Genomic DNA, 26,665 nt, shown 5'->3' with positions numbered 1-26,665 from the left:
AGCAATGTGGGAAGTGTAAGCTGAATAAACCCTTTCCTCCCCAACTTGCTTCTTGGTCATGATGTTTGTGCAGGAATAGAAACCCTGACTAAGACACGCAGTAGAATCATAACCAAACATGCACAAAGCCCTGGGTTCCGATCCCATCACCACATAAGTCAGGCAAGGTAGTCCATTTCCTGCAATCCCAGCACTTGGGTGGAGGCAGAAAGATAAATTGAAAACCATACACTCAACTACATAGTAAGTAAAGCCAGTTTGAGACATAAAAGAACCTAGCTCTGGAAAAAAAAATAAGATTGCTACTTCAAATGAGACAATTTGAAGAAATTCTGTAAACTGTGAATCAAAGGAGATTTGAAAACATTAGATCATAATCAGATCATAGAAATCTGCAGCTACAACAAGCAAAGAAGGATCAGCTGTACAAAGCCCATGACTGATCAGTGAAAGCAGGTATCCATTATGTATTCAGCCGTGATTTCTGACAGTGGGGAGGTCCAGAATAGGAGCAGGATTACAGACAAGACGACCTGGTAATAGCCAGCAAGAAAGGAACTCAAACCCTATGGCAGTGGTCCACAGCAAAGGGCCCAACTCAGCCAGGTCTGCTCTCACACTGCAGTGTTGGATGAAGACTCATGTAAGGAGACTACAAAACCTAGGAAGTAAAGAAGGATTCTGATCTGGGTTAAAGAACAAAAAATCTCCAGGTATGAAACGGCTGCTCAGTGTAGTCCCTCAATTCCACATATAACATGAAGATCACAGAGCATGTGAGGAAAGCCCAGTAGGATTCCACAACACAAACACAACAAATTCAAGAAATAACCTGCAGGCTAGGTAAAAAACCAAACCAAACAAAACAACAACAACAAACACCACCACAAAAAAGCCTTATTAAATAGAGATGTCAATCTCTGTAAACTTTGAAAGGAATAAAAATGGATCAGTGCATTTTAAAAAAATAAAAATAAAAACAAGGACGGACTGACTGCCCTCCTTCCCAGCACAGAAAGATGGTTCTTCCTCCCTCCCTCCCTCTTGACCCATTTTCCTTCTTCCACCATACACTCAATAAAATAAAGTAAATAAAAATAAATAAATAAAAGCAAACAAAAAACACAGCTCAAAATTTTAGAAATAGAAATGACAAAATTGCCAGGCAGTGGTGGCACACGCCTTTAATAGTATATTTTCTCTGCACTTGAGAGGCAGAGGCAGGCGGATTTCTGAGTTCGAGGCCAGCCTGGTCTACAAAGTGAGTTCTAGGACAGCCAGGGCTACACAGAGAAACCCTGTCTCGGAAGGAAGGAAGGAAGGAAGGAAGGAAGGAAGGAAGGAAGGAAGGAAGGAGGAAGGAAGGGAAAAGGAAAGAGAAAAAGACAAGAAAAGAAATGACAAAATTATACCTTAAAACATGGGCTGAAAATTAAAGAACTCAGAGATCTAACTGTTGAGTGAGAAGATAAAGACAAGAGATTCTCTAGAACACACTGGAAAAAGACTAGTGGAGATTTAGAAGTTCGGAAGTTACCTAGGAAAAGAGGAAGATAACTAGGAGGAAAAAATAATCACAGAGAAAAAGAAAAGATCCCTTAGCAAATGATAACTCCGGGCCTTTCGTAAGGAGATGAGTGGTTCCCACGGCAGGCAGACACTCAGCACCAGCAATCTCATCAGCTGAAAAGCAAAAGTCACTTCAGGAAAAGCTGCCCAACCCAACCCTGGGAGCTTTGTTTTTCATCCTACACCCAAACTGTATCAAAGTGGATCTAACAACTATGTAACCACCTGGGAGGACTACTGCCCAGTTAGTTCACTTCACAAAGAAACCAGATGCTTAAATAATTCCAGGAAACCTATCGCCTTCCTCAACTACTTAAAAACCAATTAATACTAAGCTGCCCTTTAACTCTGTTTGTCTTTTGACCCTTCAATCACATAGAGATTCAAGAAAAAGGTCATTAGATTTAATTTTTGAGGCAAAGAAAAATGCTAGCAATTTAAAAGATAATTATGTAGGAACTTGAAAATAACCACCCCACCCCACGCCCTGTGAGGAACAGGCAAAAGGTAAAATAAACACATAGGAACTTAAGCAGACAAATTTCCTCTAGAATATCAATTCCTTCAAAAACCAGGGAATGCACTTATTCTCAGACCCCACAGTGAACCGGCCAGGTTGATAGCTGCTGATTAACACACATGGAACTCTCTGAAAGGGAGGGAAACGGTGAACAACAGCCCTGGGTCACAAGGGAAAAAGCCACCAGAAACCAGAAATTCATGGTCTGGAAAAATAAGGCTTTAAAAAAAGTACCTTAAGGAAAATGCAAGTAGGCAAATTTTCCCTTCACTTTTCATAAGCAAAATAAGAAAATCGTTAGATAAATAGAGAGCTATTTGGGAGTTAATTGAGAAGTTAAACAAAAATAGTTAAATCTTCATTTTTGAAAAACTCAAATATTTAGTGTCTACCATACACCTAACTAACTGGAGAGTAGGAGTGTTCTGATGTGACTACGTATAAAAATGCAGAGAGTAACTTTTACCTTGCAGATAGTATATTTTCTCAAATGGTCATCAAGGGAAATTTTCCCATGAAAAGCTTTCTGGTTAGACTACTAAGTAGTTCAGTTTCCTATATACTTTAAATAATCAACTTAATTATATGATTTAATTCTATAGTGGTCAATATAAAATCAGAAAAAATACTAGAATGTATATGCATTTATCTAATTTTTCTATTTCTGGGGCTTTTATTTATGTAGAATTACATATATGCTATATTACATATATAATTACTAAAATTATATATACTGTATTATGTATAATTATATACTGTATACTGTAGCCATTTTATATATAGCTAGTCCACTAAAATAAATTATACATAGAAGATGAATCTGTCTGAATTTTAGTGCTACATGGTATAATTAAGGAAGACTAGGGTAAAGAAAATGTTTTTAGATAACACCAGAGAATATTTCATAGACTTGGAATGGAGTTATTTCTTAAACAAAACAGAAAGAAGAAATAATAAAGAACAAGATTGAGAAATAAAAATTTAAAATTAGATTATATTTAAAAAGATAATTTATCTTCATCAGAAACACCTTAAAAGATAGTTAAAAGATAAAGCCAGAATGAGGAAATATAGAAACCACAACTCAAAGGAAGAAAACTGGTACCACTAACTCGACAACCAAACACTGCCATTATCTACGAAAGCAAATTCTGTGATCCAGTGATTTGTATCCAAGTATATACATACCAGATATGCATGCATATATGTATCAATCACAGTACAAACTTACTTCCATTCTGAAGAAATGCATGAATACATTGTGTTATAAATGAAACTCTCAAGTATGAACACACACAAACCAGTGTTACATAAAATGTAGAGGAGTCTCCCAGTATAAAGGTAAAGTAAGAACTAAGAGACAAAGGAGGACATTTTCACTCGTTTTGTTTCTAAAATGCATTAAAATAGGCAAAACTACTATACAACTTAAAAAGACTTACTGAAATGATTAGCGTACTTCTTATTGTGCATGTGTGTCTGTTTGTATGGTTGTCTGTCTGCATACTACATCATATATGCACGAGCCCTCGGGGACCTGAAGAAGGCAGGCACAGGATCCTCTATAACTAGAGATACGCATAGTTGTAAGCTCCCATGCAGGTGCTGGGAAGCAAACCTGCAGCCTCTGCAGGAGCACCAAACACTGCAGAGCCATCTCTCCAGCCCCACTACTAGGCAACATTAGAACAGTCAATAGAGTTAGCTTTGGACAGCAGAAAAGGACTAACATGGCTACTGGCTGAGTCAGTAAGAGAGAGAGCAGGAGAGAGCAGGAGAGGATACAAGAGATGTTTCCTAACTTCAGCTCGAGAGAATGACATTGTATTTCTTTGTAAAGTATGCATTGTGTATTCCACTAAAATGATTAATACAAAGTAACTACTGCCTCCTCCTCCTCCTCCTCCTCCTCCCACTTTAATGCAGACAGGATGTTTCTTTGTAGCCCATTCTGACCTTGAACTCCCAATCCTCCAGATTCAGCCTCCTGAGTGCTACAGTTGTAGACTATAGCCAGGCCTCATCTTCTAAACTCATCATTAGCTACTAGATTGCTTATTTTTTACCATTTATTTAACTGTCACTGACAGACTAAACCTCTTCAAGGGAAGCCTATTGGGACGTAACAGTGGATGTGAATACTTCATGTTGTGGTGAACCCAACTGTAAAATTATTTTTGTTGCTGCTTCGTAACTCTAAATTTGCTGAACTGTACTGTAAATATTTGAATATGAAGTATATCTGATATGAGACCACAAAGGAGTCACAACCTACAGGTTGAGAACCACTGCTGTAGGGCATTTTCTTGATCAGTGCTTGATGGGGGTGGGACAGCCCTCTGTGGGTGGCGCCGTTCCTGGGCAGGTAGTTCTAGGTTCTGTAAGAAAACAGGCTGAGCAAGCTATAGGGAGCAAGCAAGCTGTACCCCTTTATGATCTCTATCAGCTCCTGCCTTCAGGTTCCCTACTGTACTTCACTGGGTTCCTGTCCTGACTCCCTTGGATGATGAACTAACTGGGATATAGAAGAGTAAGCCAGATAAATGTGTTCCTCACCAACTTGCTTTGTCCCTGGTGTTTCATCACAGCAACAGGCACAATGGCCAAGGAAACTCTTATTTAAAACAACATTTAATTAGGGGCTTGCTTAGTGTTTCAGAAGCTTAGTCCATTATCATCATAGCAGAGAGTATGGAAGCAGGCAGATGTGGTGCTAGAGAAGGAACTGAGAGCTACATACTGATCCGCCAGGCAGAGAGTAGGAGAGACTGGACCCTGCATGGGCTTTTAAAACCTCAAAGCCCACATCTCCTCCAACAAGGCCACACCTCCTCCAACAAGGCCACACTTCCTCCAACAAGGCCACACCTCCTCCAACACGGCCACACCTCCTCCAACAAGGCCACACCTCCTAATACTTCTCAAATAGTGCCATTCTCTGATGACTAAGCATTCAAATACATGAGGCTTTGGGGGCCATTGTTATTTAAAGAACCACCATAGATTCTCTGACCCTGACCCGGGGTTCCAAGCCTCAACATCTCTTCATGAGGTCTTCAGTGCTAGAGATTCTACTATAAACTTCACCAATGGCCTCTCCTGATGTCAGCTTCCTCAGCTTCTTGATACTTCCTACTTTTAAAACCAGTACTCCCTGGGAGACTCTTACACATTAGTTCAACTGCAAGCGCAAGGAGTAGCTATTCTCTATTCATGGCCCTCTTGATACAGCTTCTGTGTGCTACCCAGAGGAAACAGTTACCATAAGAGTTTGCCCATTGCCACTGGTCTCCAAGACATACATGCACCAGAGGACTGCCTTGTCTGGTCTCAGTGGGAGAAGATGATAGAGACTTGATGTCCCAGGGAGGAAGGAGACCTTAGGGAGAGGCACCCTCTCAGCAGTGAAGAGGAAAGAGAACGAGGGGAAGAACTCTGGCAAAGGGGCACCAGGAGAGGGAGCAGCATTCAGGGCGTATAAGTAAAATATTAATTAATAAAAAATAAATAAACTAGAAAAACCTAAAAAAGTTAGGGTTTTACTGCTGTGAACAGACATCATGACCAAGGCAACTCTTTTAAGGACATTTAGTTGGGGCTGGTGTACAGGTTCAGAGGTTCAGTCCACTATCATCAAGACAGGAACATGGGAACATCCAGGCAGGCATGGTGCAGGAGGAGCTGAGAGTTCTACATCTTCATCTAAAAGCTGCTAGCAGACTATGGACTTCCAGACAGCTACGGTGATGGTCTTAAGCCCACACCCACAGTGACACACCTACTCCAATAAGGTCAAATCTCCTATAGTGCCACTCCCTGGGCCAAGGGGAAAAAAATCAAAACAACAACAACAACAAAACAACAACAACAAAATGCAGCTGATCCTTTAACCTTAGCTGACCAAAACCAGAAACTCTCAATTTAAAATACCAAATGGCTTGACAGAGTCTCGAAGGGACTCCCAAACCTCCCTCTGAAATGTCACTAACGGGGCCTCCTCCATTGTCTGCACTTGAAGATTGGAGTTATCTTCCAAGTGCCCATAACAGTAGTTTATTAAGCTCTGAGAACCAAATAGAATTTCCAAACCAAAGTTCTAGGGATTTAGAATAATAATGGTTATAAAACTAAAGTCCTCTATCCTTTTGGAATTTGAATTCTGGTTGAGGAGTTCACTACACAATAAACAAAGAAGAATATCTAGCCTCTCTAATAACCCATGTAGCTAGTTTGAAACCAAAGATTTTTGAGAACTATTCCTTCATGTGGAGCTCGGAGAAAGTGTCATAAATAAGTTGACATTTGATTGAAACCCCAAAATAGTGAGAGGGGGCACACAAGGATATCCAGGATTAAAACAACCCAAATGGAGGGAACTTCAATAGTCTCTAGGAGATAGTATGCATGGTGTCTTCCAGAACATCAGGACGAGAGTGTAAATGGAATAACATAAGAAGGGCTGGGATAGTGAGGGAGGAAGAAGGACAGATCACACAAGGCCCTTGCCAGGACCAAATACCGTTTGCAGACTGGAAGCCATCTGGGACATTCCCCCCCAGAAAAGTGAGGACTGTATTTGCAGAGGAGGTAGACTAATGAACAAAAACCAGAAGCTAATAATTTGAGGCTAATATGTCTGAAAGGTCAGTATCCCTTTCAGGAAGTAAAAGCAACTCCCCAGCTGACATAGTTGGAGAGGCTGGGGCCAGGGCAGACACAGCTGCAGAAGCCAGTGTCAGTGGAGGCAGAAGAAGAAACGAAAAGTCTGACATGAGAATCAGAGGGAATAAGAGAGTCTTCATGGGATTAGTAGCAGGCAAGGGTGGACACACTTTCACTGGATTGCTATGCCAGTCACTTATGCTAACTGACAGGTACCCATATGCTAACTGACAGGCTGGGCATTTGAAACACCACCTGTTTCACAACAAAACAAAAGGAGATAGATCACATTGAAAAAAGTTTCAATTCTGTAATTATTATTAAAGCAAAGACACACAGAAAAAATACTATTAGTTCACATATGACTTCTCTAAGGTGCAAACCATCTAATGCCTTTGATGAAGGGTAAAATATTGTAGAGCACTGGAATCAGAGGCACCATAGACTGCTTATGTGAATGCTTGAAATCAAATATAATTCAATGTACAAATGGAGAAGCTACTGATGTGTCCAATAATGGTGCATTTCAATGAAGCAATTTGTGTGGAACTACATCCAGTTGTAAATAATTTACACAGAGATCAAGTTATGAATTATCCAGCAAACAGTCTTGAGTTCTGAAAACAGACCCAACAGGCTAATTTCATCTGTAGAGCACTGACTTTAAAGGGCTCTCTCAATTCCTCTTCTGAAGTCAGGAAGAAGTCTCCTTGAGTCAAAATGGCAGCAGGACCCAGGAACCAGCTGAACTGCAGCTTCTGGGCTGCTACAGAAGGAGCTCAGCAGCTCTAAATGGATATTCAGAAACAAGCCGGGCAACTACAGTCTCTGCAGGTCTGCAGACATTTCATCTTACTAGAAAATCTTCTCACAGCATACCTAACTAGACACAAAGCACCTTATGAATATCTTCAAATAAAGAACTGTAAAATACTTATATAATTACACGCATGTTTCAAATACATGTATATATGTGTTCTTTTTCCATTTGTGAAACGCACCCGGCCTTCATCTTTTTTTTTTTTTAAACAAGGCATGTTGATACTATAATAAAGAGTGTGAACTAATAATTACCGGCTGATCAGTTAAAAATGGTGATTAAAGAGAGAAAGGCTGACAACACGCCAGATTCTCTGCTGTGTTTGGTCCTTCTGGTACTGGAACCGGTCGCTACCATCAGGGTGAGGCTTCATTAGACTCTGGGTTCTAGGCCAAGTCTGTGGCTTCCTTAAGTAACTGCTCACCTGACCCTTCGGCAACTCAGGCTGGCCTGGGATCACAATCTTCCTGCTTCAGCCTCCTCATCCTTTTAGTGTCTTGAGGAACCTCCTTCCACCCAGGCTCCGTAACTGTGCACATATACACTCCCAGTAGCAGTGTTTAAAAACTCCTTTTTCTTCACATCTTTCCTGCATGTTCCTTTTTTGTTTCTGAGAAGCTTTAAGAGGAAGATAGTATCTCACTTTATTTTAAATTTGTTTTGTTTGTTTTAAACTTTATTTCCCTTCTAGAACTATATTGTTGGTTTTATGTGTTCTTCCCTTTTTTGTTTTGTTTTGTTTTAGTTTTTTGAAATAGGGTTTCTCTGTGTAGCCTTGCTCCCTCTGTAGACCAGATTGGCCTTGAACTCACAGAGATCTACCTACTTTTGCCTCCCGAATACTGAGATTAAAAGCATGCGACACCACTGCCCATTGTTTTGTTTCTTGAGATACAGTTTCTCACTGTAGCCCAGGCTAACATAGTATTCACTATATATAGTCAAGGCTGACCTCAAACTCAACTCAAACTCAAACTCAAACTGAAATCCTCCTGCCTCAGCTTCCTGAGTGTTGGGACTATGAGCATGAGCTCTCAACAGCTTCCAGCTGTGAGGATTCATGGCTGTTGCCTTCTTTTCATGTATTTATTGGTCATTTTATTTCTTCCAAGAAGTATTTATTCATATTATTTTGCCCATTTTTTAAATTGGATGGCATTTTTGGTTAGAGATTATTTGGAACTGTTAAAATAAATTATGGATATTAACATAGATGTTTTGTGTTGACATTTTCTTCCATTTTACAGACTGTGTGTTCACTCTGCTGACTGCTTTTCAGCTACACAGAATCCTTTGGTTTACTGTAGCAACAGTACTTAGAATTTCTTCATTTCCTGCAATGTTAAGGTTCAGAAATTCAGTACCTGAACCAACCAATGTCTTAAAAAGTTACCTCTGTTTTCTTCTAGTAGTTTTAAATCTTGCGTTTAGATTGTTGCTCCATTTTGAGGATGAGAGATAGGAGTCAAGTTTCAATTTTTCTGAATGTGTATCTCCAGTTTGCCTAGCATTCCTTGCTGATTTCCCAGTTAGCTGTACCTGCCATCTTGATACAATCTAAAGTCGGCTGAGAGAGAAGCCTTGTCCAGCTTTAGCCATGGCTGTGGGTCAGCATCTTGATTGCTAACTGATATAAGATATCCCAGCCTATTGTGGGTGGCTCCTCCTCAGGTGGTCTTGGCTGAGTAAGAAATCGAGCTAAGTGTAAGCCAGCAAGCAGCACTCTCCATGTTCTCTGCTTCAAGTTCCTGCTGTCACTCCGCTCACTGAGAGGGTGAACTGGAAGGATAAGCCTTTATATGAACCCTTTTCTGTCCAAGTTGCTTTTGGCCAGTGTTTCTTCACAGCAACCTAAGAGATTAAAGGGGTTGTATGTTCTCGGGTATGCGTGTGCTTCTGGAGAGATGACCCTGTGTGTGGGGATCTCTATTCTGACACAGTGCCTTCAGTCTGTCTTTGTGCCAACACCATGTTTGGGTTAGATAGCTCTGAGGTATATATTGAAGTTAGGCGTTAAAGTGGCTCCAATTGTGAATTTTTAGCTGAAGATTTCTTTGACTATTCAGGATCTTTTGTACTTCTATAACAATTTTAGGATTGTGTTTTCTAGTTCTTGTGAAGGATACCATTGATATCTTAATGGGGACCAATGATCCACTTTTTGTTACACAAATTATGAACAGAGGCCATCTGTTTATACCTATTAAAGAAATACGTTTCATAAAATAATTTTGCACTTTTGCACCTTTATGAGATAACAGTATTGCTTAACCTGACACTCGTGACTTGCACTGATAAAATCAACTCCATCTGAGGAGTTAAAGTATCAGCAGATGCCAGAAAAGATAACTGGGCACAATTACAAGGTGAAAGCACGAAGCCACTGTTGTTTCACAACCATCATCTTAGCTCCAATCAAGGTGCATTTAACAAATCTAAAAACATGTTCCCAGATGTCATCATCTCTTCATTTGAATACATTCATATTCTCTGAAAAATCAATATAACTCAAGTTGTACAAAATTCAGGTCTGAAGATAGCAACAGCCCACAGTTCTAAAAGGACACTTCCCCTTGAACTTTTCATTCCAAGATGAAAGGCTGTTTTCTGCAAGAAATGATGCTTCTAAGAAGGATATTACTTTAAAAAGAATTACTTATAACCACTGCAATAAAACATTAACAGGAAATTGTCACTCAGACAGTCCACACTACTGGTGAGAGAAAACCTGCTAGTAGTTACTGAGTCACATGGCAAAGAACATTATTGGGATTAACAGGTCAAAAGACAAGCCCACCAGTGAACCTAAACTGGGCAATTGTGTGCTCTTTACGGATTCTCCTATAAAGCATCCTGAGCACTTTCAACTGGATTAAAAGTTCCACCTCCTGAGAGAGCACCTTAAACCCTCTCCAGGTTTTATTCAGTGCACCTCATACAAAGTATCCACCATGATACAAAGGTAAGTGGTGTTCTAATATTAACTTACAGTTTGTTATGAAGATAAAGAAATGTCTACGCTCCTAGGAGAATGCTCTGAAATATCAACTTGATTTATACACAAAACCTATTTCTACTGATGAGAACATGAAAAATTCAAATTTATATTTTATCTGGGACAAACTGCCACTGAATGAGTCTAGCCAAGTGCAGAACCTCACAGAGGCAGGGCTGGGGTACAGCATCATGGGATAATAGTTAACATAATAATCATTTCCAAAAATGTCTGTTTAATGTGCCCAAGTGGTTAGACTAACCATTTGGGTGATCTTAAACCATCTTGAAGACTCTGCATTTAGCCATGGAAGCACATTTCCTTCAAACAATATAATTCTCACATGCTAGCAGCAATGTCTTGTATGAAATTGATTTTTAAGGATATGGCATATGTTTAAAAAAAAAACTCAGTGATGTTGTTTCTTTGATTAAGCAGATTAGGAATAACATAGCTTGTTGGTTTTTTTTAACTCAATTCACAATTTTTTTAAAATATTTTTTATTACGTATTTTCCTCATTTACATTTCCAATGCTATCCCAAAAGTCCCCCATACCCACCCCCCCACTCCCCTACACACCCACTCCCACTTTTTGGCCCTGGCGTTCCCCTGTACTGGGGCATATAAAGTTTGCATGTCCAATGGGCCTCTCTTTCCAGTGATGGCCGACTAGGCCATCTTTTGATACATATGCAGCTAGAGACAAGAGCTCCGGGGTACTGGTTAGTTCATCATGTTGTTCCATCAAATCACAATTTTATACTAAATTTAAACCATGATTTTCAATGAGGACTGACAGATTAATGTTTTGCACTCAATTCAGTAAAATTTAGTGTGTGTGTGTGTGTGTGTGTGTGCGCGCGCACACTCACGTCTTTCCTTAGTGGCTCTCTACCTTATTTTTTGAGAAAGGGTTTCTCACTCACCAGGCTTGTCAGAGAGACAAGGTTTGAAGTAGGCTAGTGCATTAGTTACTTTTATTGTTGTGATACAATACCCTTTCCAAAAGTAACTTTGGAAAGGAAGAATTTATTTTAGCTTACAGTTCCAGAGGGATAAGACTCCACCACGGCAGGAGGTATGGCTGTGAACAGTAGATGTGGCAGAGGAAGCAAGAAACTGCGAGATGACATCTCAATGACACAAGAAACTGAGAAATGATACCTCAATGACGCACAGAAAGCAAAGAGAGCAAAGAGGAATCAGGATGAGGTTTAACTATGAGTGGTGAGGGGTTCACAAGGGCCCGCTGCCTCCTGCCTGACTAGCAGCAGCTAATGGCTGCAGAGGTTGCAGACAGGTGAGTGGAAGGGTGTGTCAGTACTAAGTTGTCAGTGCTCATGACCATGCTGCATTACATCATCAGTATATATACACACACCAAGTACAAGAGAACGGGCTGGGTAGAGGAAGGGGATCGGTGAGAGTGCGTAATGACCATGCTCAAATATATTATTTATACTATATAAATGCTATAACAAAGCCCATTTTTACATGTAAATATATGCAAGTTAAAAAACCCTTAAAGACAACAACCTAGTAGCTCTAAGACAAATGCGTTAAAAGGACATACATTACAAAGGTAGTTTGTACACCTCCTAGAAGAGAGAAACAAACATGTGGAGCCTGTGGTCATGAGCTAGAGGCTCCAGGACCTCTCTGACTTGACTGCTGTGTTCACTGTAGGAAGGAGGCAGCCTGCATTACACAGGAAGGACATGAATCACTGTAAGTGAGCTACTGCCACTGCTAGCATGAACCTGCATGTGAGCGCCCCAGTTGGAGGCCCACAGACACTCAGGTGAAATTTATCTTAGAATTTCAGCACCTGCGTAACCCCTGAGACTGTGTGCTCTGACAGATACAGCTAAGAAAGCTATGCAGAGAACACTAGCGGGTGGTGGAAGAGCACAGCGGGGGGTAGACTCACTATACCTGAATGCTCAGCAAGGCAGTGTTCTGTGCCACACTGCAATACTGTACCACAATGGGGAACGGTGCTGGCTCTTTCCTGAGTTTCAATGATGAAGACTGTGATAGATAATATTTAATGTCAGCTATTCAGAAAAAAAATTATTTTAACTGGATTCCAATGTTAGGAGATAGATGTCACAATTACGTATCTTATCAATTGTTATTGAAATTTAATTTAAAAAGGCAAAACATCTAGCCAAGCTCCACAGATGGTGACAGCAATGACCCCTGTTATTTTGGCCTTTCCCTGTGGTGTACAGAGTGCAGCCCCACCCCCACTATGGGCATTAAAGGCTTGAAACAGCAGCAGGCTGTGATAATGACCCGTAGCCAAGTCTCCTTGATGCCGACTAGCAAACAGTACCCAATCATTCCGATGCAGCTGTGTGCTGCTTAAGGCTATTCTCCAAGCTAGTTGGCTCATTGTGGGAAATATAATATAGATAAAAGACCATTTTTTTCTCCAAGTCAAGGAGTTAAGCAAAATCAAGAAATAAAGATTATGTAAGTCTTTCAGCTTGACTTCTTATTTTCCCTCAACCTCAACAACTCAGCACTCCGGGGTTTACGAATGAAGGTATGGATCCCACAAGTTCATCTCCATACCCTAGCAATTAATATACTCAGTTGTCTATAATTCTTGTCAGATTCAACCACTACCAAATCACTTATCATTTGAATTTTAAAAACTCTGTATGTATTTCAAAAGAAGCATATCATATGAATTCCAAAAAATAATAGTAAATAGTGTCTTAGGGTTTTACTGCTGTGAACAGACACCATGACCAAGGCAACTCTCATAAGGACAACATCTAATTGGGGCTAGCTTACAGATTCAGAGGTTCAGTCCATTATCATCAAGGTGGGAGCATGGCAGCTTCCAGTCAGACACGGTGAGGGAGGAGCTGAGAGTTCTGCTTCTTCATCTGAAGGCTGCTACCAGAATACCGACTTCCAGGCAGGTAGGACCAAGGTATCAAAGCCCACACCCACAGAGACACACCTATTCCAATAAGGCAACACCTCCTAATAGTTCCACTCCCTGGACCAAACATGAATAAGCCATCACAAATAGTAAGGATACATATCTAAAATGTTACAAATAGTTGACCATTTGTAACATTTTAGTTATGTAACTTTACTATAGAAAGAAAATATGAATAGAAAATAGTCAAGCTAGTTTATGTACAATGTTTTAAAATAATCCATTTTTTCCCAGCAAGGTAAAATTTCAGTTGATAAGTAACCTAGCACTTACAAATTTAAATATATTTATAGCTTAATACACTGAATTCTATACTTAAGAGTAGCAAAGTAAGCTTATGATCATATTTAAAATGTAAGACTAGATAAAGTTAATTATATTTTAAAGTTTCTTCTTTTCTTCACAAACTCTCCAAGTTAAGCTGAACTGTTTGTTTCCCATGTAATACAATTTAATTTTTATAATGATAAGCAAATACACATACACACAAAAAGCAAATAATTGCAAACTTTCATTAGTGACTTTAAAAAGGAAACTAAATCAGATTGGAGGGCAAGGCGTTGGCAGCAAGCCTGATGATTTAAGATCTGAGGTGAAAGGGGGGGAACTGGTGGGGAGGACTGGGGCAAGTGTCTTCCGGACGTGACAGGACATTACGAGCTCCCAGCAGCTGTGGATGCAGGTACGAGACCTGCACGAGATCAATGCAGTGCTCCAGCATGGATAGAGAAGGGGCACAAGGGCCCTTTCCCCTAGCTGAGCCGCTGGTAGCAGGTCACGGATACCAGGGAGAGAAAGTCCATTTTTTTTAAGTGTGGTCTCTGGTAGGTAGACTATACTTCAGTGGATAGCTTGCTCCATACTTGTATGCATGAGCAGCACTAACTCAGCTCAACTCAAGGGGTTTATTATTATTATTATTTTATTTTTAAGGAATGAAGTTGGAAGGGGACATTGACCAAGAGGGGTTAGAGTAGGAGGGATGGGCAGACTGCTGGACCCTAGGTTTCAGGAGCACTCCAGGGAATCAAGAAAGTCCCAGAGGAAGCTTAAGCCACATTCCTCACAGGACAGTCTACACTTTCAATTCAGGCAAACTGACCTCCCCCTGAACAATTTAAAAAAAAAAAATGGCTTTGAAAAAAAAAATCTATGAGAACCAAGAGTAATTTCCCATATAGCTCACAGTGAACAGATCTCAACAGAAGAATTTCTGGATGTTGCATTAGAAGGGTAACCAGTAAGAATGTCTGTAAGTAGGTTACGATGCTAAGTTTATACATGAAGTAACTGAGAAAGGTAAAAGAATTCACACAGTTCCATAAGAGAACCTGAGAGAAATACATGCTATGAGGAATGGAGTTGCAAGGGCTCTCAGAAAAGCACAAATGAAAAGGACCTCTTGCTCCAGAAAAGCACAGTAATTGGAATGAAATTCTTACCAGACAAACAGAGAACAAAGAGAGCAGAAGAAGTAAAATTAAAGATGTGTCGACAGGAAAGACCCAACCCTCCTGCAAAGGAAAAGGCTGATTTAAAAATCAGAGTTCTGTGGGACAGACAGTATGAAATGGTCTCTCACATTTGTGTGGCTGGAAGCTGAGCAGAACAGAGGAGGATTGGGAAGGGAAACCGCTAAGGCAGGGCACTGAAAGCATTCTCCAGTCTGGTAGAAGACAGAGTTCAGCCCAAGTAGTCAAACTACTGAACACTTTCAGATCTTTAAGGCACAGTTCTGGGGTAGCACACACACAGCTCTGCATCTGATACCAGCACTGCCAAAGGATCCAGAGGGGAGCCTTCTAAAATGGGGGAAAGTTTCTAAAATGACAGCCAAATCCATGGGCATCGAAGTAATTGAAACAGCATACCAGGAGGGCAGAAGAGATTCATAAATTCTACTTCTAGAAAGGTATCTTTAACAGTAAAATAAAATAAGGTCAGAGTCAGGAAAAGAGAAATGAGAATAGGTTGATAATAGAGAATAATTAGAAGTGCCAACAGAAATCCTTCAGGCTGAAGAGAGATGATGCTAGATAGCAATTAGAGCTATAAAAAAAAAAAAAAATGAAGCAAATGGGCCAAGAACACCAGCTAAAATGCCTTCACCCCTAACCAGGGATGAGAACCTAGTTTGCATCACACACTTGTAAACTAGCTTCTTTCAGTTACCTCCCTGCCTGCACTCATCTGCATCCCTCCACTGCAGGGACCAGGCCCTTCCTTCAGGGTGTTTACCAAGCACTCCAGTCCCTGCAGGGTTCTGAGAATGCCCTTTTTGCTTCCTAGAATACTCCCACACTTAAGTCCCACACTTTCTGCCTCGCTCTGTCCATGGCCACACTGGTGTTGCCTGAATTATGTTAACTTTCCCTAGACTGGGCTCCAAAAGCACCTGCAGTTTTCTCTTGTTCGAACTCCTAAAATTTCTAGTTATAAATTGAATACCAGACTCACCAACACATTCACAGATACAGTCCCAGAGCTTGCTAGTATCTTCAATGCCCGCTTTGGAGGTCAATAAATATCCTTAAACAAATGATATTTATTTAAATATCATTTTAATTAATTAGTGTCTTCAGATTGGTCTTGACTAGAGGATATAAAATATTCAATAATGTTTTCTCTTAATTTACTAGTCTATATTCATTTTCTTGTAATTGATATTGTTTATCATGTCTTTCCCATCTTAAAATTATATATGTCTTCATAGGAATCAGATACTTTCTGTGTTAAAACGATAAAGCCAATGCACTTTTCCCCTAGTTTCTTCTGTGTAAAGGTCAAAGTGGAAAACAGAAATAATTTCCTTTAAATTCAAGACTTGTGTTCCTTGATAAAATGTTAGAGCTCCTCACAAAACCCTGTCTATTTCATGCCTACAGTAACCTCCAATGTAAGAAGCAAGCTGTCATTCAACAAGTGAGCCCAGTGCCACCTGGGACACCAGGACCACAGCTTACAGGATGACAAGATCCTGTTTTTACCAAGTTGAGATTTTGAGATGCATAATCTCTAAATTAAACTATTAAAACTTAATTTCAATAGTCAAAACTATTCTTAAGACTCACAGGCTGCTTTCTCTTCAGCTCTTGGGAATATTTTTATAAGATATTTAGAGTTATAGGCTTAAGCTAGTTTTAACTGCAACTGCAGAGAATTGCATATCACAGTTTCTTAAGTATTCTCCTGTTTTCCTCTTGTCCCCAGGTCCCCAGGGAGCACGGGCACGCATTCAATCCTACTTTCCTCAACCATCTCTGACGGATTACACACTTACCAGTGCTGCCCTCTGTGCACAAGACTTCACCCACACCTGCTCCTGCTAACTAAAGAAAATACACACGCCAAGGGCTCCAATCATCTTGCAAATCTGCAGTCCATGTTTGATTTTGTTCCTGGTTGTATATTCCTGTCTATTTTTCTATCTTTCTATTTAAGAACTATTTTTTTCCTCAAAGAAGAAAAGGGTCTGGAAAGAAAAACAAAAGGCATCAAAAGTCCACCTTTCTTTTTTTTTTTTTAATTTTTAATATTTTTATTACATATTTTCCTCAATTACATTTCCAATGTTATCCCAAAAGTCCCCCAGAGCGCCCACTTCCCTACCCACCCATTCCCATTCTTTTGGCCCTGGCATTCCCCTATATTGGGGCATATAAAGTTTGCAAGTCCAATGGGCCTCTCTTTCCATTGATGGCCGACTAGACCATCTTTCGATACATATGCAGCTAGAGACAAGAGCTCCGGGGTTCTGGTTAGTACATCATGTTGTTCCAACAATAGGGTTGCAGATCCCTTTAGCTCCTTGGGTACTTTCTCTAAAAGTCCACCTTTCTTTTCATCCTTTCCAGTCTGAAAATAAACATCATTGGATAGAAGTGAACACAGCGCCCTCAATGTTCAGAGGGTGTCTCAAACGAGCTTACTAAATCAACAGTGCACGCGCAAAATTAGCATTTAAGAACATTTCTATAAAATAGGAAGGATTTAATAACTTCCAAACAGTTCATTGGGAACTTATGCTTATTCACGATCAAAAAATAAAAGTTACTCTGTTTTGCAAAATAAAATATTAGGAATTAGCACTGGAAACCTAACAAGATCCCCCCACCACATATATACACACTTTTTTGTTTTTTGAGACAAGGCATTCCTATCAAACAAAAGACAGATTGAGCTAGTACCATATAAGCCCAGGCTGGCCTCCAACTGGCTATCCTACCTCATTTTTTCCAAGGTTAGAATCATTGTAGCATTTCTAAGCAATCCTGAAAACACATTTTAATCAGGATTCTATGGTTAACAACATAACCATAAGTAAATAATATAACTACAAATGTCTTTAACAATATCAATATCTGGATAAGAAATACATTAATTTTTATATGTTTACATGCACGAATTCATGTGTTTTTCTTAATTCTGTACTTCTTTCCTTTCACATAAATTCCAAGCTCACAAGCTAAGACATTCTGATCTACACAGATAATTTTCCCATCATCCCTTGATGCCCCCAAAGCTTAGGATTCTCTGACGTTCACTTCTTCCCCAGGAGAGCCCACAGATATCAGCAATGCCAGCACCCCTCTGTCAGTGGTGAAAGCACTCCCGGCTGCCTCGGCTTTTCAGTGTCCAGCTAAGTTCTCATATACACTTTTTTTTTTCTACCCCTGCAGAACACAGTACAACAAAATGCTCTTGAGGAATCTAGTACCAACACTGCTGCCCAAGACAGCAACAGCTCCGTAGGCCACGGTAACTATAAATGGCTCTGGATGTTGTATTACTTCTTATTAAACCCCTTTCGTGTGGTGTCTCCGGCTTAAGAACCAAAACTATTTCCAATTACTTATCATAGGAAACCTCCCTCTTGATGCCTACCTTCCAAAGTTAGCGTGATCTGGGTTCCTACTACATAAATATATTTAGCAAAAGTTCAAAAAGGAATTTCAGTCCTTAGTAAAAAGCCAGATGATAATCTAAATATTGCTAAAGACTTAGCAGACTTTAAGAGTAAGATGGTGGTTTGTTTCCCAGGTGAGACTTTCTTGGAGAAACCTAATTTTTCATTTGCAAGTGGTTATCAATGGGGCTAGCTGTGGGGCACATACCCCCTTCTCTCAGCTCTAGGACTTCATCTAGTACAGACCCATGTGGGCCTGGTGCATGCTGCCACAGCAGCTGTGAGTTCATATGTGTATCGCTTATGCCATGTTTAACAGGCCTTGTTCCTTAGGTGCCTTCCATTCCATCTGGCCCACACTCTTTCTGTCTCCTCTTCTGTACAGTTCCTTGAGTCCTAAGGGGAGGGATTCGATGGAGACACTCCAGGTAAAGCTTAGTGTTCCACTCACTCTTGCATAATGTGTGGTTGTGGGTCTCTGTATTTCGTCCCACCAACTGCAGGAGGAAACTTCTCTGGTGATGGCCGTGCATGGTACTGGTCTATGAGTATAGCAGAATGTCATTAGGAGTCATTTTATTGCTGCATTGCGGCCTTATGCCCAGCAGTAGACGCCAACACACAACAAACTCAATGACATCTCTGGAGGCTCTTTGTCTCACAATGTGTCTTTTGCTTATATATTATGTCTTCAGGTTCTGTGTTTTTATTGGATTCCTGTGTGAACCTGTCTGTCTGTGTGTCTCTCAGTCTGTATGTGTTTTTCCTGCTTTTTCTTTGGCTCTTTTTCTTCTGTTGTTTGTTTTGTCCTATACTGACTTGGTTTTGTTTTATCTTATTATTTTATTATTATTCCTTACATACCTGTTTGATTTCTAACTTCCTAACAAGAGACAGAAAGGGACTGGATCTGGATGGGAGGGGAGCTTATTAAACCAACTGGGAGGAATTGGGGAAGAAATAGCCATAATCAGAATATTGCATAATTTCTTTTTTAAAAAAATATATTTTCAATAAAAAAGAGAATAAGATAGTGGCTCAAAAACAGGAAAGAGTCAGCTCATTTTAAATTCAAGGGGGTGGGAATCATGATTCAAAAGCACACCAATAAATCTAAAAAAGCACATCAATAAATGCTAAATGTATTTACAGTTGCTATTCTATATTAGTTTTCTGGAGTTCTGTAAAGCACTGCCATAGACTTGACTGCGTAAAAACTTTGACCATCATGGTGAGGAGCACAGCAGCAGGCAGTCATGGTGCTGGAGTAAGAGCTGAGCACTTCCATTCCATGACAACACTTAGTGTGATACTGACTGTCAGACACAAACACATATACACACACAGAGGGGGAGGAGAGGGGGGGGAGGGGGAGAGGGAGAGGGAGGGAGAGACTGGGCCTGACACAGTCATTTGAAACCTCAAAGCCCTTGCCCAGCGACATACCTCCTCCAACAAGACCACACCTCCTCATCCTTCCCAAACAATTCCACCAACTGGGGCCTAAGTATTCAAACATATAGTCTATGATGACCATTCTCATTTAAGCCTCCACAGAGCTCTACCCTCATTTAATGTTAATTACCATGTTAGAGGCTTTTCTCAAAAAAAAAAAATCATATTGTAAATTAGGGCTACAACTTAAGAACTTGGTGGAAGCGCCTCAACCACTCTCTAGGAGTATTCATGTGTAGTTCCAGTCAAGTCAAACCCTACTGGAAGCTAGCTGGAATTGCCTAAGGACAAGAGACTCCGTGTGAGCTCCTTTTGCCACTTTTTAGCCACTTGAGATTAGAGCTAAGAATCTCACCTCCCATCCTACCAACTCTTCGCATTGTTCTGCCTCATCAAGAGACAGATCAGTAACTATGGTCCCACTTCCCCTATTTCTGGAAAATCTGTGACATAGCTGGCTCGCAGAAACCCACAGGCTTGTTTCTGAAGTTCCAAACACACGACTCCCTTCCTTGCTGCTGCTGTTGCTGCTGCTGTTGCTGCTGCTGCTTAGCAAGCTGGACTTGTTTCTTCACACAAACTGGGTTCTGATGTCATTAGGAAGCAGCCTTTAGAAGTTGTGCAGGGTGAGGCTGCTTCTAATAGTGAGGATTTATAAACAATATAATCTATACAGCAGTCAATGCTTAAAAACTCACTGTTAAGAGAGGCTGGTTTGCATGGTGGAACTGCAGTGGACTTTTTCTTTTTATACTTACTTTTAGAATTAAAAGTCCCTTTACAGAAATATACATAAAGTTTTATTTTAAATGGTTAATGGCTGTTTCCTCAAAATTATGCTCAAAAACATCAGCTGACATCCATCTCCAAACCAACACCAAACACTTTACAGACATTTGTACTCAGAGTACAATCCCAGAACCACAGAGCTTACAAAGAGCTTCACAGCAGATCAGCACTCAGCAAGGGCACAGTTAACTGGAATTCACTCTAAAGAGCTCTATGCTGGACACAGATCACATGCACTGGCAGCTGTTATGTTTGCTAAGCAGTTCTGGCCAAAACAAAAAACAAAAAAACAAAAAAAAGACATGAATCTTAAAATCAACTGTAACATTAGGAAACCATTTTTTAAAACAGAAAGTAACATTAGTTTTCTATTTCTACCAAAAAACTCAATGAAACTTTCCAGTCAAGATAAACTTTATACATATACTGTTTCATTCAACTAGTTCCTTAACACAAATAACTGAGTAATAAGTAAAGTACTTTCTAGAATTTATGGGAACACAATAGGAAATACTACAAATTGAAGGATTGTAAAAGCCCAAGTTTTCTCTTTGATGTGAAATCTGATCAGTTTGCCAATCCATTTTGCAATTTAAAAACAAAAAACAAAAAAACCTTATGCAAAGGTTAAAAATATTAATCAAAGGCAAACCATTTCCTTACTAGCAAAAATATTTATTTTGTAGCCAAAAACATTATACCACCAAAATATTGAATACTAAGTTTTTGTAGGATTAAAGCAGTTAGCTTATCTAATTGGATAAAATTATCTGTGTGGACATGGTCTGGACAGTTTTACTTCAGGACAATTGTTTCCTTTACATCAAAGTCTACACATGATAAGCCTTTTCCTTTCCCACGAACAGCATCATGAACAACTTTGCCATTTGTCCCTTTAGATTAAAATTGGTCCATGCTGTCACCTCGACATTCAGTCTGGAAAACTGCTAGTTGACCTCAGCTACATAACAAAATCTTGTTGTGAAATATAAAAGATGTAAAAAATTAAAAAAATTGCTCTCAAACCCTCACTCTTGTCTTTTAACAGTCATTTGCAAATTTTCTTCACACAAGAAAAACCTTATGTTTAAAAACTATATGTATCTGGGAGGAGTTATAAGATTTACAATGTAGGAAATTCTCAGAAATTTAATAAATATTTTAAAATAATGAATATACACTGCTCTATAAAATAAATGCATAGGTAATTAAAATAGTGATTTCAAACAAAACACAAGAAAAAACATCAAAGTTTAAATTAAATACTTTCTTGTACAAAGTATTAGATATCATTTTCATGAATTTAAAATATCCTCCATTTTATAAAAGTTATATATAATAGAGATTAAGACAATATTATTTTCTATCATATTCTCTCAACTAAATAGACCCAGTTAATCAATACTCTCATTTAAATAACCACAAGTACTTTGTTTAATAAACTTTTTTGTATACTTAGTTCTTTATGAAATTCTCATACTATTAAATTTTTATTTCCTTATATTCTATAGCTACACATTTGATATATACTTGCAGAATTAACCAAAATATAAAAATGAAGCTATTCCTCAAAACAAAAAGCAGCGAAAGTGTAATCATTAATGTACAAATGCCTCTTCTCTCTTAAGAAACTAGGCAAAATAAAAATGATGTTAACAACTCAAACTACCAAGAAAGATGAGCGTCTATCTCTGCTCCTGGCATAGACGGCTGCAGTGAAGACCTTCATGATTTAACCAGCCCATCCCAGTAGCTGGTGGTTACTAAGAATTAGGCATAAGGATGTCTCCTCATTAGCTGTTATACAGTGCTGTTACAAGAAAGTTCCTGTCTAAATGATCATGATAAAAGTTTGCTACACGATGCTTGGATTATGAAGTGGCTGATCCGTGTAAGAGAGTGGCATGGATTTCATGTGCACATTTGCATTTGCTATGTGTACTGAGGCCTGAGGTCTTGAGGCCATAATTTAACCACTGATGAGAAACTGAAAATGCTATATGTTAATCTGAGTTTCACAGAATGCAGCACCATCTTAACACTGAGTACCTGTTATTGCCTTCTTCTGAAACCACAGTGTGAAAAGGCAACTTTGCAGTAAATTCAGTTGCTTGTATTAATTCTCTACATTTGTTTATTTACTTTGTAAGGGTGAAAGGCATGACCCACCACATGCACTTGGAGGTCAGAGATCAGCTTTTGGAAGCCAGTTCTCTCCAGTCACAACAAGGGTCTCAGGGACTGAATCTGGGGAGGACTGCTTCCCAATGGACTCTGACTTATTACTCTGTGCTAAACTCAAAGCTCTGCTAATGACATTTGCTTTTTATGGCTTATTTTCCACAGAATACATATGGGTTTTTTATAAAAGCAAATTCTATTTTCAGGGAAAGTTCCCCTGAAATTTCCAGAAATGTTCTTCCTCCTCTTAAAATGCAGCCAAACCCCACTAATTTCTACATTATTCTAGCAAAGGAAATGGATGATATATGTGTCTATATCTAACCAAGGGAAAGGTGGACTATACTGTGCAATTTTATGGGCATTTGATAGAGTGAGTGGTCTCTAAGCTGGCTGGTTCAAACTTGTAACAAAGTGCAGAGAACACTATGAACACTCACACTATACAATCCCAAACACAAATTAAATGGAAATCTCCTGTTGGTTCAAACCCATGTTCATCAATGAGCTATTTAAAAAAAAAAAAAAAACAAACTAAAAATTAGGTATGATGACACTGTTTTAAGCTTTGTTTCTAACCTGCACTTTGACTTTTAGATACCATCATATAAATATGTAATTTAGCAAAGGAGGAAGAAGAATCAAGGGAGGTGGGGTATAGGGTAATAGAAAACAAAAGAAATCACAGGAAGAAAATATAAAATAGAGCACCAAGGATACAAAATAAATACCAAGTAGACGTTAGAGGATATCCAAACTAAATAAAAAATGTACAAGTTTCAAAATATCTAGCTTAGTTTAATAAAAAAAATCTTGTATTTTCCAAGACATAAAAATTATACAAATCTACATATGATATATGGCTATATGAATAGGCATTGTGTGGTGGTTTGAATATGATTGGCCCAGGGAGTGGCACTACTTGGAGGTGTGGCCTTATTACAGTAGATGTAGCCCTGTTGGATTAGGTGTGTCACTGTGTGCTTTAAGAACCTCATCCTACCTGCCTAGAAGCCAGTCTTCTATTTGCCTTTGGAACAAGATGTAGAACTCGCAGCTTCTCCAGTGATACGTCTATCTGGATGCTGCCATGCTCCAACCATGATGATAATAGACTGAACCTCTGAACCTGTAAGCCAGCCCCAATTAAATGTTGTTTCTTATAAGAGTTGGCTTGGTCATGGTGTCTGTTTACAGCAATAAAACCCTGACTAAGACAATGTGCATGTGTTTATATGAGAAGTTTTAGCAAAGCCCATAGGTAAAAGACTAAAAAAGTTATGAAACTGAGTGCTGGAACGAGTCCTCCAGGTAAAGAATGATTACTGTATTGCTTTGAGATGCAGGCAGAAGTTCAGTAGCAGCAGATGCGACCATAGATAGTAGAGCTAATTAACATTTAATGTACTTCTCTGCTCCAACAACTAAACGGAGAAGGACTGCGGGGAATTGCTTTATATTACTGAGATAATTATATAATGGTCAAGAGTGTGGAGATAAAATTTCCATGAAGCATTCTCTTTGATTTCATTTGTCTGAGGTATGTTTTCACTCATGACTCCTTCCTCTCTTTCATATAAATTTAAATTTTATGCTGTAGATTTTAATGCTCGCAGAGTAGCAAGTTTTGGACAAACCAGATGCCATCACCATCTAGGAAATCTATGCTTAATGAAATAAAAAGACCTGCTGGAGCTCAGCAGCCATTTTATTACTGTCTGATTTAGCAGCATCTAGCAGAGATGGCAAGTTTTATCACACACCTTTAACTACCAAATTCACAAAACAAACAGAAGGTTTGCCATGGGAGGTGGAGAGCGATCAGACTGTATCCTGTAGTTACTCTTCCAGTAAAACAGCATGTGCTGTCTGAAATTGCTCTGGGATCCTGGGAGCTCATTGCAAGAATGAGTTCTAGTTGATCCATCTTTTTAAATATCATATATCATGACCTCCACAGTAAATAAAAGATTTACATGCAGACATCCAATTATAAAAAATTAAAATAAATAACATTTAATAACATTAAAATAAATGTACAATGATGATAAACTTCACAGTTTTATAATGGCATTGAATTGTTCTTAGCATATAAATAGCTTTTTGTTTGCAGTGAACTGAGCACACTCTATTAGTTTCAGTGACGACAAAAGGAGTACTTGCACGCTCCAGCTCCTCAACGCCTAGAGCATAAATCAGAGAGGGAGCACGAGTACTAGGAACTTCCTCCTTCTAGGAGGCAGGCATTCTTCTAAATATTCAGCACTATCAGGAACATACAGAAAAGTAGGGATGGTCAAGCAAGTGTGAGTTTGGAAATCATGATATAATTCCATATAGGGAAGGATACTGTGTATAGGACTCACATGACCTTCCAGAAGAGTGGAATGGAGTAGAGGATGGGAGAGAACCTGACCCGGTAGCTAAGAATTTCTGTGCCACACCCACTTCAGCAATTTGTAACCCTCTTCCAGTGAAGTAAATTCCCCAGGTGTCTTCCTGTGTAAATGTGACATGTAGTACAGATAGAGTGAGTATGTAACTTAAAGGTGCCCCCCCCACCCCCCACCCCCGCCCAAGGCTCAGGGAACACTGTAGAAGAGGCAGGAAGTATGTATGATACAGAAGATAAGGCGAAGGGATGTGGAATAGCAGCCTCTAGACTTAACACAACCACCACAGTCAGAAACTCACACCTTCACACCTCTGCACTGGGACCCGTGAGCAATCATGGATAGGTTAGAGGTGTTTTCTGCGGAACTCTCAGCTCTTGACAGATCTTGAGAAATGGCAATCATTGTTCAATTGTGTACCCACTGCTGAGTACAGCAAGCTCTGGCAGGCAGCTCCAAACTGATGGTCACACAGACACTGGTTAAACTCAGTAGGTCATAAAACAAAATAACAAATATGAATATAAGAAAAATATTTATAGAAAAATTGAGAGTAGCAAGAGTAGTAGGGTGAAGGGTTGAGAGTAGTCACTATGTATTATATACATGTGGGAGATTGCCAAAGAACAATTGTAACTAAGAATTTGGAAATGTAAAAAAAAGTGTAAAAAGTGCACTGCTGATATACTAAAAAAAATTGCTAATATAAAACAAAACGTAGCTAATGTGTTTTAAACAGTGTTCTTCATTCTACACTTCCTCCTCTAAAGCAAGCTGGGTTGATAAGATTTTTCTTCTTGAGGGCAGCAACCAACTTTGCTGAGGTTAACTTTTAATGCTACAGATGGAGGTTTAAAAAAACACATCAAAATTATGCTTGAAATGTGTGTGGGGGGGTGGCTTTAAAAAGTTTATAAAAATTGATCAATCCTTGCATATGGGAGTGGGGTGGGGGACAGAAGAGAGACAGCCATGAAGGAGGGGGGGTACAATGAACAGAAGAGATCCTCTTTATGTCTTCAGCTGTCAGTCATCCCTAGAAATAACCCCAAGGGATATCCATGCTCTGAGATGAACAGAGTACACATCAGGGCTTCATACCACAGATCAATAACCTAGGCGAGTCATGTGCTTCTGCAGTTGAGCTGGATTCTACCCAAGAGGTCACCTGCCTTTTCCAGTGCAAACGATGGCCTGCTTTACTCTTCCCTGCACTCTCAGAAAGGAGAAGAAAACAGAGCTCTTCAACAAAGTCCCTATCTCTGTAAAAGTCAAACCCAACTAAGTATAACTCTTATATTACTGCAATTTAAATTTGCATTTATTTGTTTATTTGCATGTGCGTGAGTGCATACATGTGTGTGTGTGTCTGTGCCACACTGCATGTGGAGGTCAGAGGACAATTGTGGGAGTC

At 39.4% G+C, this 26,665-nt stretch overlaps 1 protein-coding gene across 2 annotated transcripts in view; it reads right to left on the bottom strand.

Annotated features, from left to right (window-relative positions):
• The window catches only part of Commd10 (COMM domain containing 10), a 126,137-nt gene that overhangs the window by 32,867 nt on the left and 66,605 nt on the right, over window positions 1-26,665 (bottom strand). The gene's annotated exons all lie outside the window — the stretch shown is intronic.

This window comes from Mus caroli, chromosome 18 (assembly GCF_900094665.2).
Source record: "Mus caroli chromosome 18, CAROLI_EIJ_v1.1, whole genome shotgun sequence".
NCBI classification, from domain to species: domain Eukaryota; kingdom Metazoa; phylum Chordata; class Mammalia; order Rodentia; family Muridae; genus Mus; species Mus caroli.
This window is presented reverse-complemented; position numbering and strand designations above follow the sequence as displayed.